The sequence below is a fragment of the Lipotes vexillifer genome, unplaced genomic scaffold (assembly GCF_000442215.2).
Source record: "Lipotes vexillifer unplaced genomic scaffold, Lipotes_vexillifer_v1.1 scaffold117, whole genome shotgun sequence".
NCBI lineage: Eukaryota > Metazoa > Chordata > Mammalia > Artiodactyla > Lipotidae > Lipotes > Lipotes vexillifer.
Genome location: NW_006785593.1, coordinates 2,045,458 through 2,071,259, shown reverse-complemented (window position 1 = coordinate 2,071,259; position 25,802 = coordinate 2,045,458).

Here is a 25,802-nt window from a genome sequence, read left to right as displayed (position 1 = left end):
TATTGTCAAATGCAATATTAGATTAGTATTGCTAATCAGACATTTGTATTACTAGGATTCCTGCCCATAGCAAGACCACAGTCTGTTAAACAGAGGTCAGACACTTTTGGGTACAGCTCAGCAGTGGCTGTCCTTGGGGAAATGGCCCTGGGGTCAAAGGTAGACACTCAGGTTTTCCAACTGTAAGATTTGAAAGAAAAAAGTGCTTTTTTTCTTTTTCTCCCCCTCTATCTTCCTTGTCCTCCTCCTTGTTCTTTGTTCTCCTTGTCCTCTTCTTATTCTTCTTTTTCCACTTCCTTCTCTTTCTCCTCTTCTTTATTTAATCCTTTAGTGAAGAAATCTCACTGGGTGGAAGCATGGAGCTAGTTTTACCAGAAAAGAGCAACAGAAAACAAAACTTAAAAATAGCATAGCTGGGCTTCCCTAGTGGCGCAGTGGTTGAGAGTTCGCCTGTCGATGCAGGGGACACGGGTTCGTGCCCCGGTCGGGGAAGATCCTATATGCCGCGGAGCAGCTGGGCCCATGAGCCATGGCCGCTGAGCCTGCGCTCCGCAACGGGAGAGGCCACAACAGTGAGAGGCCCGCGTACCGCAAAAAAAAAAAAAAAAAAAAATAGCATGGCTGTTTCATGATATTAATGCTATTAGTCTTAGAAAGTCTTTTTGTATTTTTAGAATTTCTACAAATTGAGAGGAGAAATGACAAATGGCATCAGGGGATGTAGATACATGACAGATTGTCAAGACTTGTCCAGACAGGACAGTTGGTACTTTATTTCCCTGTAAAAGTCTTCAGCTCATAAGAAGAGGACCAGTGAAGAAAGTATTCTAGAATTAACTGTGCTTTGATGATATATTTCCTTAGCTTATTTATTAATTTCCTAGTCACATAAATTATGCAATTTCAGCTTTTCTTTCATCAAGATTTGAGAAAAAGTGATAATGAATTACTGAAATAAAATAGCTCAAAGGGGTTAGAAACTGGGTAATGTTCATATTAAAAGTATGATGTATTGCTTTGAATTGATGCCTTAAGCATACAATCACATTTATCTCAGAAAAAAAATCTTAAGTGTGTTACTTACTGAGCATGGGATAATATTTAGTTAATACATGGAGATAGTTTCCTATCTCCATGTATTAAGATATATCTCAAAAACAGTGCAAATGTCTTAGCAATACAATTTAAAATTGTTATACATATAAATGCCTGTCTATTGACTGGGACTCTTACATGTAATTAAATGCAATAATCAGATAGGTGTCAGAATAAATATATGAGTTTGCATTTTTCTTAGAAAGCAAAATGTAGATTTCATTTAATAAATTCCAGAGGGAGACACCACCAAGAGAAGCTTGCCACTTAAGATTAGTTGCTGTGATGGTATGACTGTAGACAAACCATCTCCATGGTAATTTAAACAGCTTTAGGCATGAGAGATGGGAATAAATACCTTAAATTCAATATAGATGTGAAAAACAAGTCACTATGTACTCTGATGTATTCAGTGTGATGGAAGAGTAAGTTGCTTTAGTCCTCTGTAGCAACAACTCTGAGCTCCAAAAAAGGCAGACAGTTGAGGATAGAGCTCAAAACTGTAGCCAGAGCGATCTTTGAAAACATAAATCTGTTAATGTCATGACTTTGTATTTTTACAGAGACACAAACCTTTATCTCTTTGTACTGCTTTCAGGTTCAAGACCAAAATATTTATTCTGTGTCTATAAGGCTCTTTCTGGTCTTATACCACCTTCTTTTCCAGTCTCTATTTCAATCACCCTCTCTTTTCCCTCTGTTCCATTAACAGTGAACTTATTTTATTTGTTCAAATGAGCCATATCTCCTCCAGCTACAAGCTCTTCCAGCTGCTTGGTAGCCTGGGAAGGTCAGAGTTCCCTTGCCCACTGAACTCCCATTCATCTATCAAAGTATCACTTTCTCAGGGAAGCTTCTTTGGCCTTTCAGGCTGGTTCAGCTCCCCAGTTGCAAACTCTCAAGACATCATGCACATTTTCTTTGCTGTATGATTATTTGATTAATGTGTTTTACCTAACTTGACTGTGAGCTTCAGGTGAGCAAGGACTGAGTCAGATTTTGGTCATTATTATACTCACAGATCTAGTATTTTGTCTGTGACCCCACTCCCTCTCTCACCCCTTCATTATATACTGCCAATTTTTGAATACTGACTTTGAGACTATCATAATACTCTATACCATACCAGTTCCTCCCCTTCAGCATACAACCAGAGATTGGGGCTATGCATCAAACCCTGAGAGATATTCTACCACCAAGAAAAGTGAGGTGGCATTTGAAAGGAACTTTTTAGCTATGGGTGCAAAAGGCATAGCTTTTCACGAACTCATCAGAGGACAAGAACATAAATGTAGAAGAAAATCCCACTCCAAACCAAGAAAACCAGAGCAGTTGAAAAATTGCAAGCCACATTTTGGACTGTGCATGTGACACAAGAATTCTATGCTGAATTTCCTGTAGTTGTCTATTTTAAAATAAATACAAACAGAATAAAGTGTTAAGATTGGTACCCAAGAAAGTGAAAAAAAATTCTCCCTAATTGATGTTTAGCACTTTTTTTTCTTAGTAATAAGGCCACATCTGAGACCAAAATGACACCTAGGAGAGGGTCATTGTGCCTTAATTGGGTGGAAACAGTGAGAAAAGGAAAATAAAGTCTGTGGTTTAATTACCAGTGGCATCAATTGTTATCCCCTCAGATGTAAATAGTTTCTTCATCAATTTCCTCAAAGTCCCTGATAAAAGAGATGATTACAGTGCTTCATACAGCCAAGTGTGGGAAATTTATGTAATGAGAAGTTGTTTCTTTTTTCTTTTCATAGCTTGCCAGGCTAGAGGTCATCTAATCGGAATTCTTCATTAGCAGGTGAGAAAATACACTTGAATTGTGAATGCACAATATCAAAATAACAAGGTGATTTGTTACATTTAGTTTGCCTCTGCGTGTGAGTATATGTACATGTGTACATATGGCATTTTTTTTAGTGAGATGATGCATAGTTTACTAATTTCTCAAAGCTGTCTATACATCAAACCACACTTTTAAGAATAAGACATTGCCTTATCTAGTCAGGGTCAGAAAACCAAAGAAATCCAGTAAAAGAGGGGAAAGATAAAGAGAGAGAACAATTGGAAAGGGAAAACTTGAGAGTGCTGTGTATGTTACTCATTCCCTCCTAAAGGTATTTACATTACTGCCTATGAAATCTGAGGCTCAGTCTGGATTTGCTAACATTGCTATATATGGATATTGATACAGTATATTTTATTATGATGAACCAAGAAGCACTGAGAAAACTGGGAGGAAGTACAGCTGTGTACTGACATTTGGGTGGGGATAGAAAAATGTTCTGGACTTAGAAAAAGCTACAGGCAGAATACAAATGATGCCTTGGACATATGATGTAACTCACTGACTGTCATTTTATGATGAAAACCAAAGCTGTGCTAAAAAGTGACTACAGTGATGCAATACCTTATACATGGACAAGGTTTTACATTTTAGAAAAAGTGATGGAATGGGATCATTTCAATTAATTGTATATAGCTATATTTGTAATTCCTATAAAAATATTCTAAATTCACAAAATGTGTGTGAATTTAACAGAGAATTTTATTTGTTGATATTAAACTTTTGTTCCCTTAAAGCCAGCTAACATCCAGACATTACGTAGGGTGAAGGTAATCAAATATTTCCTGTTTTACATACAGACATATTCTAAAAATAAGTTTGAAAATGTTCACTTTTGTTACTACATCATACAGGTGATTTATAGTACAGTTATTGTAAGTTTTCAGACATATTTTGTTGACATTTGTCAGTTTTTTTTGATGTGAAGGTTTTATGAATTTTTTCACCAATAAGGTCCAATACACTGGTTTAGCATTAGGAAACAGTGGGAGTAGTATAAATTACAGCTCTAAGGGGATCTCAAACATGAAATTATGGCATCAATAGAAGCAAATTATATTAATAAGATAGTGACTAAGAATTTATTTACCAATTTAAGTAAGGTTGAGATGCTAGGTGGATAAAGAAAATAATCAAACTTAGTATGGTAGAAACCTGGTGTGATCTTGGTGAGAACTAAGATTAAAAATGACCATATTTTGAATTATTCCTTATAGTACTAGGGTATAACTGAAGGGACTGCCTGCTATATTACATTACTGCACAATAGCCCAGAGTGTGGGCTCCAGATTTAAGATGGTTTTGTCTGGGGCAAGTAACTTGTCTTCTCTGTAACTCAATACCAAATTTACAGGGTTGCTCTGAGGATTAGATGACATTAGTATATTTAAAGATCCTAGCACAAGCCTAGCACATAGCAAGTTGCTCTAAAATGTTTCCTGCACTGATACAGCTGCCGCCAGTATTAATATTTATAATCTGTGAGGAATAGTGGAGAGGATCTAGAAGGCTAAAAAAGTTATTGATATATCGAAGAGAAGAAAACAAAATGCGTAACTATAGCCTTGAGACCTAATGACTTGATATTGATTCTTGACCAAAAAAAAAAGAAAAAAAAAGGAAAGAAAGTGGCCATCAAGAGCCAAGATGGAGTCATTTCAAATGAATCATATCAGTCCAAATAAACTTTTTTTGACAGAAATATGACAGAAATACTAGACTGATAATCAACCTCACACCCTCCCCTCCAATATCATTAGGTACAGTGTTTCTGAACTTTAGTAAGTCAATAGACAAGCTCTTTTATCTTATACTTGTGAACAAGATAAAGGAAAAAAAAAAAAGAAAGATGCTTGAGCAGTTAATTAGAAAAATAATCGATCAGGGAGCACTATTTAAAGGGTCCAGATTAATGAAGTAATATAAACATATGAGAGAATTTCTAACAGTGTTTCAGGGTTCAGCTTTGGCTGTCCTCTATGAAATACATTTTATCAATTAATATATTGAATAATTATAATACTAATGATAATAATGAAAAGTAAGAAAAACAAGATTATTTATTTCTACCCACAGCCAACTCCCTCCTTGTCCTTTTAATAAGACCCTGGTTTTCTTCAGCTATTAACTATCTTTATAGCAGCCATGTGCTCAAGGGTAAAAACCTCACCTCCAGCCCCAGAATCATGACTGATTTAAGACAATCATTGTGCCTCCATACCATTTTACCAATGATTGGTTTGGAAATGGGCATAAGAGAATATTTTGACCTGTAAGGAGAGTTGGGTGGGAAAGTTTCTTAGAAACATGACAAAGAGAATGTTTCTTAAGGTCTTTGGACCTTACCATGAGGAAAAGATGGCTGAAGTTGCCAATGTCATCTAGAGACCATGGTGGGAAGAAGCCAACACACTGAACTATAGCAGGGAAGAAAGATAAAAAGACCTCAATCATTGACAATGTCCTTGAACCACTGAATAAACTGACCTTCAGACATATGGGTGAAGTAAAATTTCCCTACTGTGACAGTTGAGACTGGGTTTTATCAGATCACTTTGACTTTAGCATTTGCATTCTTAGCTATTATAATATACAGTCTTTCCGGTTAAGATATAGAAAAAATAATTATAAAGTTTTTAGAGGAATAACAAATGTGTTGAATGGCAAATTAAGATCCCAAGAACTTTGAAAGATAGGCTGCGAAGGTGCTTTTGCCCTGAGGGCTTTTCCTGGGCTAGCCTATCTTGAGTTTCAGATCTGATGACCTTGTGAGGAACTATGTGTGGAGTCAAAGCTGAGGATACTATAAAACATGGTGGGGTGGGGTAGGGGCGGTGTGTGGGTTAATGCAGGAATTCTGAGGCCCCAAAGGCCTACAGCTTCAGGGTAAGTGTGAACAAGGAGCTAAAGCTGCCTCTACCCACACTCTCATCCCCAGATCTTACAAAAAAAGTTTCTCTGCCACTTAGCAGAGCAGGAGAAAAGAAAAACAAGTCCTGCAGAAATTATGGTCACATGTGGAATTTTGAATTGATTTGTAGTTAAAATTCTCATCACTTGGGGAGTAAAGACAACAACAACAAAATAATCCTCCAACCATGAATAGTTTACCATGCCGATAGTAACCAAAAGCAAACAGGTGCAGCTCTATTACTATCAGATGAAACTGACTGTGTATAAAAGGATTGCTAGCAATAGAGCCAGCCACTTCATAGAGGTAAAAAATTCAATTCTCAAGGAAGTTATAAAAATTATACATATATGGGCATCAAGTACCCATATAGACATATATACAAAATATATGAAGGAATAATTTTTAGAACTACCACAATAAATACATATATCTCCAGTCATGGTAGTAGATTTTAGCAGACATCTCTCATTAGTTGATAGAACAAACAGACCAAACAATAAGTATGATATGACCAATATGATTAGCATATTATTGACCTAGTAGATTCTGAAACTCAAGAATATACATACTTTTAAAGCATATATGAGAAAATTCTTAAAAATCGACTGTTCCCTAAGTAAAGTTTCAAAAAATTAAAAAAGACTGAAATGATGTGCAACACGTTATCTCACCAAAGTGCATTTAAGTATTGAAAGTAATTTTTTTTAAAGTTAACAAGAAAATCTCCATAAAATGGAAAATTAGGAAACATGGTTTTAAGTAATTCATAGTTCAAAGAAAAAAATCATAAGTGGAAATTCTGATTAGAAATGAGAGGAAATTAGAGGCTATTTTAAATTTAATTAAACAATACTAAATAGAAAATCTAAGGGGACATAGCTAATGTAATAATTATAAATTTGGAGCTGTAAATATTACCTTAGATAACAAGGCTGAGTATTAATGTGAACTACATGTCTCCAAAAGTTAGAAAGGTACAGCAAAATAAGCCCCAAAACTATATGACAGAATATAATAAATATAAGAGCAGAGATTAATGATCTAGAAAACAAATATAAAAGAGGAGGTATCAACCAAACCAAAAGTTGGCTGTTTTGAAGAGAAAAGATCAATAAAATTGACAAACTTCTGGTAAGTTTGATCATGAAAAAAGGAGAGGAGGCATAAATAATCTCTATAAAGAATGCAAAAAGGAACATAAGCATAGGTGTTACAGACAGTAAACAGAAAGATGGTATTATGATAAATTTATGCCAATAAATTTGAAAATATGGAAAAAATGTCAAATTCCTAGGAAAATATAGCTTTTCAAAGTGAGTCAATGCAAGAGAAAACAGGAATTGTTCTATAAACATAAAATGAGTTGATTAATGATATTTTGACAAAGAAAACCTCAGACCCAGATGGCTTTTATCAGATTAAATAAGAAGAAATTCTTGTCTTATGCAAACTCTTGGAGATGCTAGAATTGGAGGAAACATTCTAGTTCATTTAATAAGGCTCATGAAATTTTATTACCAAATACCAATTTTTCATGAGATATTGAAAGCTTTCTCCTGAGATCTGCAATCTGGATGCCAAATAATACTAATTCTGTTTGACATTATACACATAAATTATGCAAATAATGAAAAATTTCAGCAAAGTTTCTGGATACAAAATTAATACCCGACAATAAATCACTATACAATGCTATATCAGCCACAAACAGAAAATATAAGTTTTGAATATAACATCACAATAGCACCAAAAATATCAAGTACTTAGGAACAAGTTTAACAAAAGTATGCAAGCTCTCTATGGATAAAATTATGACATTTTTTGAAGGTCACTATATATGTAAATAAACCGATATATTATGATCATGGACTGGAAAACAATATTGTAAAGATATCAGTTCTTCCCAAATTAATCTGTGGATTTGATGCAATTCTCACTGAGGTCACTATAGATTTATTGCTGCTGCTGTTGTTGAATTTGAGGAGTTAATTCTAATGTTTTCATGAAATGCAAAGAAGCAAGACTTTCTTGAAGAAAAAGAATATGATTGTTGGTGAACTTCCTCTAACAGATATTAAGTCTCCTTACAAAGCTATAAAATAAAGTGTTGTATTGGAACGAGATACGAGGAGATACATAGACCAAGTAAATAGAGCAGAGTCCAGAAACAGATCCAGGCATATATATCAGAGGTGGCACTGCAGTTAGGAAAAAGAAAATGATGGCCTTTTCAACTTATGGTAGTGGGGTAATTGAATGTTTGTCAAGAAACGAACAGAAATGATAACCAGTTGCTCATACCATTTTCTGCATTTGTACAAAAGTCAAATGCAGGTGACTAAAGTTTTTAGAATATCCAATGAATATATTTATGTAATACTTGATATATAGAAATATTTCTTTGTGTAGATGTGGAAACCCCTAACCATTAGTCTCACTACATTAAAATTTCTTTACATAAAAAGAATAAAGGCAATTACTGAGTAGAAGTTGCAGTATATATAACCAATAAAATACTCATATTCATAATGTATAGATTCCTACAAACTAATGAGGAAAGCCAGACATTTCAATAGACAAATGGGTAAGAGGCTTGTGCAGGGCTTCCCTGGTAGTGCAGTGGTTGAGAGTCCGCCTGGCGATGCAAGGGATGCGGGTTCGTGCCCCGGTCTAGGAGGATCCCACATGCCGCGGAGCGGCTGGGCCCGTGAGGCATGGCCACTGAGCCTGCGCGTCCAGAGCCTGTGCTCCACAACGGGAGAGGCCACAGCAGTGAGAAGCCCACGTACCGCAAAAACAGGAAATCTAAGCGGTCAGTGGACAAATAAAAAGCTGATCAATCTCATTTATTATTTAAAAAATACAAAGTAAAGTCATAACTAGACATCATTACTCACCAGAGGAGGACATGAAATTTTTAAAAAAATTGTGGGGCAAGAACGTGAAGTATAGGTTTTTTGGTAAATATTTTGGGAAACAGTATAACATTATCTAGAAAAGTTGAAGATATGAAAATTAGTTATTCCTTTCCAAATATATTCCCTAGAGAATCTCCTGCATGTTTGTATCAGGAGATAACTGTAAAAATTTTTATACTGATGGGTTTTAAAAATAACTCCAAATTGAGAGCAACACAAATGTTCATCAACAGGAAAATGAATTAAAAAAAAGTGTGGTACACCCATAGAATGGGTGTCATATAGCGATGAAATTGGATGTACAGGTAGATGTAATAATGAATGAATGAATCCGACAAATATAATGATAAACAAGAGAACTAATTTAATAGTATATACAATATTATTTCAATTAAAGTAAAAAACAAACTAATTACATTGTTAAAAGCAAGGGTTATTTTTTTTAAAGTAAGAACACTGGATATCTCCAGGCAGGAGGGGGAAGGACATGATAGAGGAAGGCATAATTTCAGACTTCCCAGGATGTTGTCAATGTCCTATTTCTTCAACTGATTAAATTAGGTATCTGTTTTATTAATATACCTTAAACTATATGAGTATACTTTATATAATTTTAAATATATGGTATATCTCATAGAGCTATGTTCAGAAAAATAACAAACCAAAAGTTTAGCAGTGACTCAAAATGTTAAATGTAGAGTTAACACATGACCCGGAAATTCTACTCCTAGGCATATACCCAAGAGAAATGAGAATATATGTCCAAAAAAAAACTTACACACAAATATTTACAGTAGCATTATTCAAAATAGCGAAAATGTAGAAACAATTCAAATACTGATCAACTGATTAAAGGATAAATGTGGTATATTCATACAATGGAATATTATTCAGCAATAGAAATAAATGAAGTACTGATATATGCTATAATTTGGATATATCTTTAGAACATTATGCTAAGGAAAATAAGCCAGCCCAAAAAAAAAAAAGACCACAGATTGTATAATTCCATATTTATTAAATGTTCAGACTAAGTCATTTACAGAGACAGAAAATGGATTACTGGTTGCCTGGGCTCAGGCTATTGGAACAGAGAGATGGGGAGTGATTGCTGAAGGGTACAAGTTTTCTTTTTGTGATGATTAAAGTATTCTAAGATGGATTGTAGGGATGGCCGCACAGCTCCGTGAATATACTTGAAAGGACTGAATAGTACACTTTAAATGGGTGAATCATATGGTATGTGAATCTCAATACAGCTGCTAGAAAAAATGCCCCCCAAATTAGGATAAAGAAGTAGAAGATACAGGAAAACAGATTTTGGCTCAATATATGAGAAAAAGCTATATAAATAAATTCCTAGCTGAAGGAATGATCTGCCTCTGTATATGCTGAGTTCCTCCTCACTCCAGATGTTTCAACTTTGATGTAATACAATGTATTTGGATTTCATAATTAATATTGTCTGAACAACTCAATTCCTTTGTGAGATGAGATAGGGCCTAAATATATGAATAAAATAGTTAATAAAATATGGAATGACTATATAGTCTTTGTTAAATTACATTGTGAATGAACTGTCTTTTCTAAAAATTGTGGTATAATTGACATATAACATTATTACATTACATCCTCATGACTTATCTATTTTATAATTTTGTATCTTTTGGCTCCCTTCATGCATTTTATTCACCCCGCCCCTTCGCCTCTGGCAACCACCAATCTGTTCTCTATATATGAACTTGGTTTTTGTTTTGTTTTGTTTTTCTGTCTTGTTTTTCAGATTCCACGCATAAGTGAGATCAGACAGTATTTGTCTTTCTCTGACTTATTTCACTTAGCATAACGACCTCAATGTCCATGCAGGTTGTTACAAATTCCATTCTTGTTTATGGCTTGTTTATTCCAGCGTGTGTGTGTGTGTGTGTGTGTGTGTGTGTGTGTGTGTGTGTGTGTGTGTGTGTTTCTGTGTGGATCACATTTTCTTTATCCATTCATCCATTGATGGATATTTATATTATTTCCATATCTTTTTCTTAATTTCCATATCTTGACTACTATGAATAATGCTGCAATGAACATGTGGGTGCATATATCTTTTTGAATTAGTGTGAGATAATCCATTTAAACCATTTAGCACAATACCTTAACATACGGTAAGGGCTCTATAAACATTTACGTTAAAAGCCCAAACAAAAACATATGGCTCTGTCATCAAAATGGGTAGTTTTTAAGCAAAGTTTCAGAAATGCAGTGGAGAGTTAGGAAAGAAAACTGGATTTTATCAGAAGAATTCTTGTGGGATTTATTTATATTTACTTTGATCTCAGCACAGTTTTCGTCCTTCCAGTTACCCAACTTGTTCTCAGTCTAGGAGGTGTAGAGGATGGATTGCCAAACAGGGATTTCTAGGCATACATAAACATGTCACCTCACATATGCCCCTCGAGGCCAAGGATGCATCTGTGTAGTGGACTGGCAGAAGACAAAAGGGAATAATCTGTTACGTATATTTATCAGAACACATTACTATCTTTCTATGGACATATGTGGAACCTCACAGGGCATTTTATAGATTAAAGTTTTGAAATAACTGATGGGATTTGTCATTTTATTCTTGATACTTAAAGTACATCCAAGATAAATCCAACAAAATAGTGAAAATTTCAACTTCAGTGTTGATACTAAAAATATAAAAGCATGAAAAGTCATATCTTGGATGTCTGTCTACCTTAAATTTTATTTTCAGATTCCTACAACAGTCTTCGGCTTTGGGCTGAGAGGGCAGTCATAATCTGAGTTCTGAATTTATAGCTTAGGTGAAGGTACATTTCATATTCAGATGTTAGTTCAATAATGTTTTCATTAATCTTCAACTTGAAACAAACCCGAGTTTTAGAGACTAAGGTATTGCTTAAATTAGTAAATAGTTGTGATATCTAGTGATATTCTTCCATTTTCTGAAATTTTTGGTACACTCTAAAAATGTACACAGGGAATAAAATATTTTTAAAATAGCAGTAGGTCTATATCTTTTTAATAGTTTTATTCTGATGTTCAAATACATTATAAAATTTAAGAATAGAGGAAGCCACCAAGACTTATAAATATCTTGAGGGATTTCTCTCTTATTATATCTTGCTGTAAAGGCATTTATCTCCCCTCATCATTAAAACTGAGTTGTTCAAAAGAGGTAAACACCTATCTACAGAATTTCTGTCTTCTTAACCTCACATTCAGTACCCGAGTTCAGGTTTTCAGAATTGCTCACCTTCTTCCTAACCAGTTATCTAGCTTATTTTTTCTTCTCTCTACCAGCCTTTGTATTAATATTACTTTCCCCTAAATATTCTCCACCAACACATATATAGCCATTATCAGAGTGTACCTGATAAAATTCTACCAATCCTTGTAAGAAAATGATGAGATATTTTTCTCATGGTTAATTTCTCTTACTACCAAAACCAGAATTAATTTATTTCTTTAGTGTTCCTTAGCACTAAAGTACTTTCCTTAAATTTGCATGTACTGTGTGATCTTTCACCGTTTAAAAAATGCATGTGTTGTTCCATGTTGTTAAATTGAGAGCTCTTTGAGAAATGAGATTGTGTCTATTTTTAAAAAAAAATATGGCCCCCAAACCTGCCATGATCCTGGTTCCTTGGAGATGAAATGAGGTAGAGGTAGTAGAAATGAAGAGAAGTAAACAATTTTGAATATATATTAAAGGCAAAACTTTGGAAATTGCTGATGGATTAGATGTAACAGATGAGAGAAATATATCAAGATAAATCCTTTGTTTTTGTCTCGGACAGCTAGAACTATTTAGTAAGATGTGGAAGCATAAGGGATACTGCATTTGTGCGTGTGTATGTGTGTGTGTGAATCACAAGCTCTGTTTTGTAGATATTAAGGGAGCAGTTGATCAGGAATGAAATGTACATTTGGGAGTCATTAAATTACATTTAATATTTAAATGCCATTGTAATGGTAGAGATAAGGTACAAAGATAGTATATATATAGAAGAAAAGTTTGCCCAGAAATAATCTTAGGAATTCTTCAACATTAAACAGGAAGAGGATGAGGAACTGAAAAGAGACTAAGAGAAGGGAGTCGATGAAATGGGAGCAAAATCTGAAGAGTGTGGTATCTCAGAAACTAGTAGATGGTGTCATTGTGCCTAGCTATCCACTCTCTGTCTTCTAAGATTAGTCAACCCTGCCTGTTGCCATATAAGTCTTAGAGAAGGATACTTTCACACTGCACTACTTTGGACTCGGTCATATGACTTGTATGGGCAAATGAAATGTGAGCAGACATGATGTACACCACGTCCAAGGAGAAGATTTAGAGGCAATGCAAGTTTCTACCAGGTCTTTTGTTCTTGACTCCTCTGCCAAGGGAAGGGTATGTCCCAGAGAGAAGCTGCCCATTTGATCTGGGTCCCAGAGTGAGAAGACACATGTAGCAGATACGAACTCAAAGTATAACTTGGAGCAGAGCTCTGGCTTGCAAAGAACAGAAGCTGACATGTAACTAGAATCAGAAATAGTTATTCATTTTCTTAAGTCAGTATAATTCTGCAACACAATTTATATAGTATAATGCAGCCAAAAGAGACTAATACAGAAACAAAGAAAATTTTCAAGGAGGATCAGTGATCAATTAAGCCGAATATTCTCAAATTGTGTAAGAAAGGTGTATGTTGAAAGGTGTCCTTTAGAGTTACAACATGGAAGTTTGTTGTGACCTTGCAATTTAAAGCTTGACTGGAAGGGGGTTAAGAGTGAGCAGAAAGTAAGGAAGTGGAAATGGTGAATGTAAATATATTTTCAGACTTCTTTTTATGGCAATGGATCTAAAAAGTGAGGTGCTAGCTGTAAGTGGATGTATATCAAGGAATGTTTGTTTGAAGACAGGTGATAATACAGCATGTATGTTGAAGGCAACTATTAGTGTAGAGAGCAGTAAGAAGAAGGAGAGAAGATAAGCTCAGAAGCAAATACATGAGAACGTTAGAGGTCATATGGTTGAAAGTCTAGGGTGAAGAATTGGCCTTTGGTAAAAGGATGGACTTTTGTAACAAAGAAAGGAAGTCAATGTAAGTACTGCTTATGTTGTAAGTATTGCTGCGGTAGGCTGGCGGGTTGAAGAGTGGGAAGATGGGGGAGTTCTCATTTGAAGGCTCTGAAAGAGGTACGAAGTGAGTTTGTTAGTTGAAAGTGGGGCAATAATGTAATGTATGAGATCTGAGGAGAGAGGGTAAAGGACACAATTGCCATTTTCAGAATGGGGAAACAAACTTACTAGGAAAAAAGGGTAGGATGACTAAGCAGAGTTGTATGTTTATTTGAGGTTTAGGATCATGAATTTAAAGTGAAACCATTCAGCCCAGGTATGTACCTTTGTCAGCAACATTCAGCTTCTTGACTGCAGGTTTGTAGAAGGCAGATACCTGGGCTCAATCAAACTTGGAGTTTTGCCAGATGTGTATGTCAGTGGGAGGGAAGGATGAGGAGTGGAGGATGCCTTCAAGAAGAGATTATAATCATGATCAAGGAACATAAGCTTAGTAAGGAATGAAAGGGAGAATGAGGTAACAGATAATGAAATTGAAGAGGAGTGAATGGACTGCAAATCTCAATGAATAATTAGTGCCTGTGGAGTATATAAGCTGTTGGACATTAAATGAATAATTAGTAATGAAAATGAAGTTCCATTGTTTGTGGTTAATGGTGTCAGATAGGAAGTATCATGGGTCCAGATAATGTTTTCTTGGACACCAAGTAGGAGGTGACTCATTGTGGTAAAAACATTAAAAAAAAAAAGAAAGAAAGAAAGAAAAAAAGGAAAAAAACAACTCCCTTCCTCTCCTAAAGTGTGCAGAATGCTGGTAATTGCCAGGAAACTCAGCTTCTAAAAAAAATATAGTCACAGAGTATTTCAGATTAAAGAATAAGTGAACTGCAGCTTTACAAAAGAAGCCAGATGTGGTTTTGGAGACAATTATGAAAGAAAGAAAGGACTTTCTTTGAAATCAACTGAAAAAAAGATTTAGTACAAAAAGTTTGTATCTTGAGCATGTGTGTAATCATATTCTAGGGATAAACCTACAGAAGAGACGTTTATTTTGCTACAACTTTATAAAGAGTATAAAAAGACCTTTAGAAAAGGTACTTAGCTCACATTTCATGTTTTCTCAAAAATAAAGCAATATGAGTGAATGCGTGGAATGTAGGGATGTTTTCTGAATAACTCAAACCACCATACATTAACTTAAGAAAAGCCAATAGTTAGAAGCCTGCTAAAGCCACAAACCCAGAAATGTACTTTGTGAATCTAGTTTATATGATTCTTGTCTCTTATAAATACTATTATAATAGCATCTGTCCTCTTTCTCTCATAAAAATCTCAAGAACAAACATGAATGGAAAGCAACTTTCTTATATGTACTGTTACAAAGTCAAGATATTTAACATCCTATTGCTATTTTCTTAGTTTATTTTTTGTACGTTTTTGTACTTTTTAAAATGTATTTTTGTACTTTTATTTTAGTACATGTAAAATGAGTTCATGTCTTTTATATGTTTACTCATAAATTTTTCCATTTAACAATATTTTTCTATATAGATATTGGGCTCCTCAACCCTGATATCTCCTATTATCATTTTAAAAAATTAATACTAATGTATTTTCAAAAGTCTCATTTGGAATTTGAGCTATAGTTACTATTCACAGCTGTGTTTGGGGTAGATGGGAATAGGTTGCCAGGTCAAATATAGGACACTCAGTTTAATTTGAATTTCAGATAAAATTTGAATTTCAAATATTGCCTGGAACATACTTAGACTAAAGAATTATTTGTTGTTTATCTGAAATGCAAATGTAACTGGGTTTCCTCTATTCTTATTTGCTAAACCTGACAACCATAAATGGGAGGGAGTGTCAACAACCTTTCTCCCTCTTGTCCCTTTCCCAGTGCTGTCTCAGATCATATGATCAATGTATCTTAGGATACCCCAAAGCTGCTAAATGTCAAGCTCTGAGCATAGTAGCCATCTTAGGACTAGATTGCCATACAATTAAAATGCCAACCAAAAACAAATGTAAAGAGAAAACTAAACCAATGGGTTGTAACATGTGGCTCAGAGTCCAGGCCATGGGGTCAGTCAGGGCTGGGTCAGAATCACTGCTCAGAATTCCACTCTCTGTGTATCCTTAGTCATGCTCCTGTCTCTCTGAGTGATTCAGTTTCATCACCTTGTAAAATGAGGATGGTACTATTACTTTCAGTGTTTTTGCGAGGATTAATTATGTCTATAAAATACAGTGCCTGGCACACAGTGTAACCTTGACTCTTACTCAATGACTACTTTCCAGTAACAGCTTTACATAAACTCTACTGTGAGACAGAAACTTAGAACAACGTATTCTGCTCAGAGTTGAAAGGTTAGCTTCGATGCCGCTTGCACACTTTGTATTTCTGCTTAGCCATCAGATTTTAAATCATATCTATGTGTAATAGTCACTGATTTAACTATTAAGTTAATATTTATCTAGCTATATGAAGTCTCATATTTATAAACAAATGAAATTCAGTACATTAGAATTGTCTATATTAACTCCTTATTCATATTCTAATGGTTTCTCCTTTAGACTGATAACTGTTAACATGATAAGAAACTCTTAGTGTGTCTTAGTGATTCTAATTAGATGTGGAAAGGTAGTAAATTGGGCTCAACTTAATTTTTTCCATTGGGGTTCATTATTGTTGCTGTTTTAAACTATATTTGATATATACATTCTCAAAAAGGATTATGAAGGGAACCAATTCCAAAAATCCTGGGCATAGAACGAGTGTATTCAGCAAAAACGATGCAGAAACCAACGTATTTAACCAGATAAATGAGAGTTACACAAATGCATAAAATATTTTTCTCAATATTCTTTTTCTTTTTTTGAATTGTATTTTATTTTTTACACAGCAGGTTCTTATTAGTTATCCATTTTATACATATTAGTGTATACATGTCAATCCCAATCTCCCAATTCATTACACCACCACCACCCCCTTCCACTTTCCCTCCTTGGTGTCCATACATTTGTTCTCTACATCTGTGTCTCTATTTCCGCCCTGCAAACTGATTCATCTGTACCATTTCTCTAGGTTCCACATATATGCGTTAATATACGATATTTGTTTTTCTCTTTCTGACTTACTTCACTCTGTATGAGTCTTTAGATCCATCCACGTCTCTACAAATGACCCAATTTTGTTCCTTTTAATGGCTGAGTAATATTCCATTGTATACATGTACCACATCTTTATCCATTCATCTGTCGATGGGCATTTAGGTTGCTTCCATGTCCAGGCTATTGTAAATAGTGCTGCAATGAACATTGGGGTGCATGTGTCTTTTTGAATTATGGTTTTCTCTGGGTATATGCCCAGTAGTGGAATTGCTGGGTCATATGGTAATTCTATTTTTAGTTTTTGAAGGAACCTCCATACTGTTCTCCATAGTGGCTGTATCAATTTACATTCCCACCAACAGTGCAAGAGGGTTCCCTTTTCTCCACACCCTCTCCAGCATTTGTTGTTTGTAGATTTTCTGATGATGCCCATTCTAACTGGTGTGAGGTGATACCTCACTGTAGTTTTGATTTGCATTTCTCTAATAGTTAGTGATGTTGAGTAGCTTTTCATGTGCTTCTTGGCCATTTGTATGTCTCCTTTGGAGAAATGTCTATTTAGGTCTTCTGCCCATTTTTGGATTGGGTTGTTTGTTTGTTTAATATTGAGTTGCATGAGCTGTTTATATATTTTGGAGATTAATCCTTTGTCCGTTGATTCATTTGCAAATATTTTCTCCCATTCTGAGGGTTGTCTTTTCATCTTGTTTGTAGTTTCCTTTGCTTTGCAAAAGTTTTTAAGTTTCATTAGGTCCCATTTGTTTATTTTTGTTTTTATTTCCATTTCTCTAGGAGGTGAATCAAAAAATATCTTCTTGTGATTTATGTCAAAGAGTGTTCTTCCTATGTTTTCCTCTAAGAGTTTTATAGTGCCTGGTCTTACATTTTAGTCTTTAACCCATTTTGAGTTTATTTTTGTGTATGGTGTTAGGGAATGTTCTAATTTCATTCTTTTACATGTAGCTGTCCAGTTTTCCCAGCACCACTTGTTGAAGAGGCTGTCTTTTCTCCATTGTATATTCTTGTCTCCTTTATCAAAGATAAGGTGACCATAGGTGTGTGGGTTTATCTCTGGGCTTTCTAACCTGTTCCATTGATTTATATTTCTGTTTTTGTGCCAGTACCATATTGTCTTGATTACTGTAGCTTGTAGTATAGCCTGAAGTCAGGGAGTCTGATTCCTCCAGCTCCATTTTTTTCCCTCAACACTGCTTTAGCTATTCGGGGTCTTTTGCGTCTCCATACAAATTTTAAGATTTTTTGTTCTAGTTCTGTAAAAAATGCCACTGGTAATTTGATAGGGATTGCATTGAATCTGTAGATTGCTTTGGGTAGTATAGTCACTTTCACATTGAATGACCTTCACGTTATCTTTTGTTGGGAATGCAAATGAGTGGGCTGAAATCTATTATATTTTAAACTCTTTAAATGTAATTTTTAGCACTGTGGGATTTTAGAATGATCATGCCCTGGAAGCAATATTGGTGGGGAAACTCTTTGAAAACCAGCACCTGCATTAACATTTTTAATAAAAATAATTATTCAAATTTCTAAAATAGTCTGCAGTATTAGAACTACCTAATTAATAAGGAAAGAATGTCATTTCTCTACCCTATGATCTTTTGGCCAAATCCAAACTAATGTTGAGTTTTGCATTGTCATTCAAAATGCCAATTCATAGCTAATTGTTGCCATTTCACCCTTAGTTCTATTTGGCATTGTCAGAGAAATTATTTAAAAGTATTGAAATTCAAGATGCCTGGGGATTAAGTAGAGGAACGAATAATTTCAATACTCTGTAGGATTTGGAAATTTCTGGCAGATGGTATTTCTAAAAGATGCATTGTTCCAATTGTATATTTTCATTTTAACTGATTTTATAGCTGATTTTGCCCAGTATATTACAAATTCTTGAAGGAGAACAAAATAATCCGTTTTCTTAGGAAAAATATAAACCTAATTGAAATAATGAGCTACAGGATCCATCAGGTTACTTTGTTGTTATGGTAGCTTCAGTTTTAAAAAATAAAGAAAATAAGATGTGCTGTAAGTTTTGAGTATGCTTTTATTATGAAAATTTTATCTCCTACAGTGCTTAGTATGCAAAGTACTTGTCTTTAATACAACATGCTTAATTCCATAGGGTGGACACTCTCAGATTTCTATCTGCAGACAAGAAACCAGAAAAAAAAAGAAAGAAAAATTGCCTAGATTTAACTAAAACTATCAAAGCATATGAGACAAAATATTTTTTCTTTTTATACTTCCTGGAAAATGTAAGACTGCCCTAGACTGTTGGTTTAAGAACAGATCATTCTTTAATTTGAAAATAATCACAGAATTTTGTCTAGTGTTGCAAGGTACAAGATCTCAAAATCTGCATCTGTCTTTCAAAGATTTCCATCTAACTAATGGAGCATTGTGACAGACTATTAAAATACATTATCTTAAGCTAACATGAATAATAAATTTTAGTGGCATCAAGTTTTCATCAGGTTTAATTCTTTGCAATTGAAAATTTTACTTTTCATTTTTCCTGAATTAACTAAAATGTCACCTCTTCATGAAGATTCATCTCAGGAAATAGCTGCACAATGCCTAATGTTAATAAAGAGTTCAAAAATTCTGTATTTTATGAAAATCTCTTAACTATCCCAAACTCTCAAGATGATATATTTAGTGAGTATTAACAATGGGTCAAATCCTGATTTAAGTTTCTAGGAGCACATTGATTAATAAATCACAGCTCTTGCCCTCAAGAAGCTTATGGCTTAAGGGGGTAAAAGACAATTCAATGGGTCATTAATATACAGAATGAGGTGTGATATAGAAATTAGGGTACGTGTAGAATTCTGTGGGAGCAAGGGGCACCTATTTCAACCTCAAGAGACCAGGGGAGGTTCCCCAGAGGAGGCAATTTATAATCTGATTTCTAAAATATAATCAGGAAAAAGGCAAATGGTGTCAATGGAGGCATGTTGGAAAAGCGAAGCACTTCAGTGAAGCGGTGTAAAGGTGCATTAACAACTTTATTGCTGTATTGGAGTTAACGCCAAATTGTGCCTGTGGAGAGACAGTTCTCCACAGGTCTTTCACATTTCTGTACATCTTGTGAGCAGACATTAACTGCTATTTTTCTAGACTATCTTTTCAAGAATGTATGTATAGTAAACAGCTTTGCAAGATGGAAGTAGTGTTTTCTTCTTGGAGCAAAGGACAGGTTTGTTTATTGTCCACTATAGTAATAGCTCCTTCTGAACAAAAGTCAGGCTCACTTACTGCCCATTATCAAAGAGTCAAGGTCCCTAAGCTTAGGGTTTCTCTTCTGTAGGGCAATGCACTGGATGGGTAGGCATCACATGGCCCCTTTCACATCCCTCTTTGGGAACCCAGGATCAGAGAGCTGGCTCAAATGCTATTGCTTTCATTACTGCCATTTCTGTAGTAATAAAATTATTTGCCTCTGAACAGTAATCTTGTGTATTAAGACAGCATCTATGAAACTGGCAGGCAAACTTGTTAGCTAGCAAATAGGGTAAATTTCAGGCCAGTAAAAGTCACAATCTCAGACTCTTTAAAATAATTAGAAAATAATTTCTATTTTCTTCCTGAAAGAGAGATGGAAAAAAAGAAAAGGATTCTGTAACTCTGTTAGTAAGTGAATGGTTGCTAATTCATTATATGATGATTATTGTGGCTAGATCATAACGTTTTTATTTAGGTAAACAAATGTTATTAGTCAGATGAAAAATGCCCCATTTGTTCAAAGTTTAATAAACATATTCTTTGTTATATATTTTTTTACAGAATGGAGTGTTTATGGAAGAAGTAATGGGAACTATTATGAAATAAATGGGGACAATTATTATTGTAATAGTAAATTTCTTTCTGCTCTGACACTTTTAAAAATGAATTGTCAGAAATACAGCTTATAAAAATACACAACAGAAATGAGAATTATTGTGCAAAATATGGCTTAACTGCATCATTCATCTACTCATGTTTATTGTTATCTGTTGTGTACCAAGCACAGTTCTAGATATGGGGGACACAGAAATGACCAGCAGACAAAAGCCGTGCTCTCATGGTGCCATATTCTAATGGAAAGAGAAAGATAATAAATAAGTAGACAGACAGTTGTATAATATGTCCAGCGGTAGTTAATGCTATGAGTAAAAATAAAACATGTTTAGTATATAGCAGGAAAGTGCCATTTTTTTCATAGAATGGTTAGAGATGGCCTCTATGCTAAGGTAACATTTGAGCAGAGAACTTAAGAGTGGAGGGAGCAAAGCCTGCAGGATTCTGAGGAAGAAGGTACTAGGCTGAGGCAAGAGCAAGTGTAAAATCCTAGGCAGGAGCTTGCTTGGGATGTTTGAGGAGCAACTAGAAGGCCAGTAAAACTGCAGAACAATGAGCAAGAGAGTTGTAAGAGAATGTGGTCAGAGAGGAGTAGAGTATGAAATCATGGAAGGCCTCTGGACTTTGAATTTCACCTTGAGTTAAAAATCTTGGCTCTGCCATTTACCAGCTAAATGTCCCTAAAAAAATCCGTCAAAGACATCCTAGATTAGTGAGAAGACCAGGCAGAGAGAAAAGAAAAATATTTCAATTCTACCCACAGTATAGTTTACCAAATTGCTCTTAAGTCATAACTAACTTGAGGAGAAGGGCTTCCCTATATCTGGAAAACAGATCAAAACCAATAATATTCTAGACAAAACCCATAAAAATTATAACTATATTCACCAGTTCACTCAGTAAACAACCCTTTTGTTGACTTTTAATGAAGCCATCAGGTTTTCCACTAGGATTCTTTAATTTCTTACCCAGTTCTGTGGTATGATCTGAAATTTATCAGAGACCTGTAGTTGTCAAAAGGTCCTTGCTATGAATCTTCTTGAAGATGAAGCACTTTTACAAAAGCATCAGAGGACAACAACAACTGGCTATAAACAACAAAAGACTATTTTATTTGTTTATTTTTTATTGAAATACAGGTGATTTGCAAGGTTGTTAGTTTCTGGTTTACAGCAAAGTGATTCATATATATATATATATATGTATTCTTTTTCATATTCTTTTCCATTATGGTATATCACAAGATATTTAATATAGTTCCCTGTGCTATACAGTAGGTCCTTGTTGTTTATCTATTTTATATATAGTAGTTTGTATCTGCTAATCCCAAACTCCTACTTTATCCCTCTGTCTCCCTTTCCCATTGGTAATCATAGTTTATTTTCTATGTCTGTGTGTCTATTTCTGTTTTGTAAATAAGTTCATTTGTATCATATTTTAGATTCCACATATAAGTGATATCATATGATATTTGTCTTTCTCTTTCTGGCTTACTTCACTTAGTATGATAATCTCTAGGTCCATCCATGTTGCTGCAAATGGCATTATTTCATTCTTTTTCATGGCTGTGGAATATTCCACTGTATATATGTACCACATCTTCTTTATCCATTCATCTGTTGATGGACACTTAGGTTGCTTCCATGTCTTGGCTATTGTAAATAGCACTGCTATGAACACTGGGGTGCATGTATCTTTTTTTAAAATAAATAAATAAATTTATTTATTTATTTTAACATTTTTATTGGAGTATAATTGCTTCACAATGGTGTGTTAGTTTCTGCTTTATAACAAAGTGAATCAGCTATACATATACATACATCCCCATATCTCATCCCTCTTGCGTCTCCCTCCTACCCTCCCTATCCCACCCCTCTAGGTGGTCACAAAGCACGGAGCTGATCTCCCTGTGCTATGTGGCTGCTTCCCACTAGCTATTTATTTTATATTTGATAGTGTGTATATGTCCATGTCACTCTCTCACTTCATCCCAGCTTACCCTTCTCCCTCCCTCTGTCCTCAAGTCCATTTTCTACGTCTAATTAGAGTATTCTCTGGATATATTCCCAGGAGTAGAGCTGGGTCATCATATGGTGACTCTACTTTTAGTTTTTTTAGGAACCTCTATACTGTTTTCCATAGTGGCTGCACCAATTTACATTTCCACTAACAATGTAGGAGGGTTCCCTTTCCTCCACACCCTCTCCAGCATTTACTATTTGTAGACTTTTTAATGATGGCCATTCTGACTTGTGTAAGGTGGTACCTCATTGTAGTTTTGATTTGCATTTCTCTAATAATTAGCGAAGCTGAGCATCTTTTCATATGCTTTTCGGCCATCTGTTTGTCTTCTTTGGAGAAATGTCTATTTTGGTCTTCTGCCCATTTTTTGATTGGGTTGTTTGGTTTTTTTGTTATTGAGCTGTATGAGCTGTTTGCATATTTCAGAAATTAATCCCTTGTGGGTCACATTGTTTGCAAATATTTTCTCCCAATCCATCAGTTATCTTTTTATTGTTTGTTTATGGTTTCCTTTTCTGTGGAAAAGCTTATAAGTTTGATTAGGTCCCATTTGTTTATTTTTGCTTTTATTTCTCTTGCCTTGAGAGACTAACCTAAGAAAACATTGCTATGATTTATGTCAGAGAAGGTTTTGCCTATGTTCTCTTCTAGGAGTTTTATGGTATCATGTCTTATATTTATGTCTTTAAGCCATTTTGAGTTTATTTTTGTATAGGGTGTGAGGGAATGTTGTGACTTCATTGATCTACATGTGGCTGTCCAGCATTCCCAATACCACTTGCTGAAGAGACTATCTTTTCTCCATTTATATTCTTGCCTCCTTTGTCGAAGATTAATTGACTACAGACACGTGGGTTTATTTCTGGGATCTGTATTCTGTTCCACTGATCCATATGTCTGTTTTTGTGCCAGTATCATACTGTTTTGATTACTGTAGCTTTGTAGAATTGTTTGAAGTCTGGGAGAGTTATGCCTCCAGCTTTGTTCTTTTTCCTCAGTATGGGTTTGGCAATTCTGGGTCTTTTATGGTTCCATATAAATTTGAAGATTATTTGTTCTAGTTCTGTGAAAAATGTCATGGGTAATTTGATAGGGATCCCATTAAATCTGTAGACTGCTTTGGGTAGAATGGACATTTTATCAATATTAATTCTTCCAGTCCAAGAGCATGGAATATCTTTCCATTTCTTCGAATCATCTTCCGTTTCTTTTATCAATGTTTTATAGTTCTCAGCATATAGGTCTTTCACGCCCTTGGTCAGGTTTATTCCTAAGTATTTTTTTTTAATGCGATTTTAAAAGGATTGTTTTTTACTTTCTCTTTCTGATATTTCATTGTTAGTGTAAAGAAATGCAACTGAGTTTTGTATGTTAATCTTGTATCCTGCTGCCTTGAAGAATTTGTTTATCAGTTCTAGTAATTTTTGTGTGGAGTCTTTAGGGTTTTCTATATACAGTATCATGCCATCTGCCTATTTTACCTCTTCCCTTCTAATTTGGATACCTTTTATTTCTTTTTCTTGAATGACAACAGACTTTAAAAGGCACGGTTAAATACCTGATTACAATGTAATCGATAAAGAAACTTGTTTACAATAACCAGTTTTATGACTGATTATAATATTAACCCTTAAAAACCTTAATCTCTGGCAAAAACCAAGAAGTAAGTAATTGTGAACCGTTTGTCATAACAGCATTTCCTGATTAGGACACTTATGTTTTCATCTTCCTCTCTTGAGAAGGCAAAGGTAGGTAAACTTAGACCTACCCAGCAATTAATGTTCCAATATTTTATCCTATTTGAAATGACCCAGATGGTCAATGAATTCTCTTCATTTAACTTGGTTTAGTTTCAAGTTAACAAAATCTGGAGCAACTATTATAGATAGACATTCCCAAAAGATAATTATTTGTATAGAGTTTACCCAAAAGCTCTTATTTACATTCACTTAAAGTTTCATCATATCAAGTCACTTTACTTGCTAAAAATTTGCAACAGATATAATAAGGTCTTACTTGCCCTTAATAAACCAAGATACAACAGAATTATTGTACTTAACACTGATGACTCTAAAGAGCTCATCACAAACCAGTCTTGGCAAGCCATCTGGAGGCAGAGGCATGCCATATATACAAGGTACGCATATACGCACATATATCCATATAGACACAGAGATCTCACAGTTTTCCTGCTAGAGTTTAAAAAGGCGGCTCTCTCTTTTCTGTTTTTTCCTTCAAGCTCAGGAATTAGATGCAAGTTCCTGAGATTCCCAGATAGACCATTTACATCTCAAAGGCACAGGAAGAGAAATAACAATTCCTTCTAGAAAGCTAACTTCCTCAACAACATATACAAAAACCAGTTTTAGAATGTCAAAAGAGTCCCATCTTGGACATCTTCAGGGATTTTTTTTTTTTTTTTTCGTTTCTAAATAGCCAATTCGGTTTAAACAAATAACAGTATTAGACAATAATACATATCATTCACATGCCTCACTTTCAGAGGAACATGAATCAGCATTCAAGTTACTAGAACTCCCTAATGAAGGTAAAAACCAGGGAGAGAGAATAGGATTTTAACTCAAGGTACTCTTGCACACACTCCAGATAAAAGCCAAACCAATTACAAAAGGCTCACTTTGATACAACAGTGGAGCCATTAGAGGCATTGTTCTCCAGGTCTCAAGGAGTACTGAAGCCAAATAGCCTTACAATAAAAATATCATTTTCTTTCATTTATGAGGGCATACCTGAAGGGCTCACAGTTTTGCAAAATATACCCTAGGAGAACTACAAGATAGAACAGAGCTCTGATCACTCCAGCACCGTATTTCTTCTGTTTCTCCCAAGTCGACTATGATTCATGCAGCCTGAGCAACTGAATGACCTACTAAGGGACTGAGAATGGAAACTAAAGCCCCAAACCATCCTCCAGGGTGTACTGTA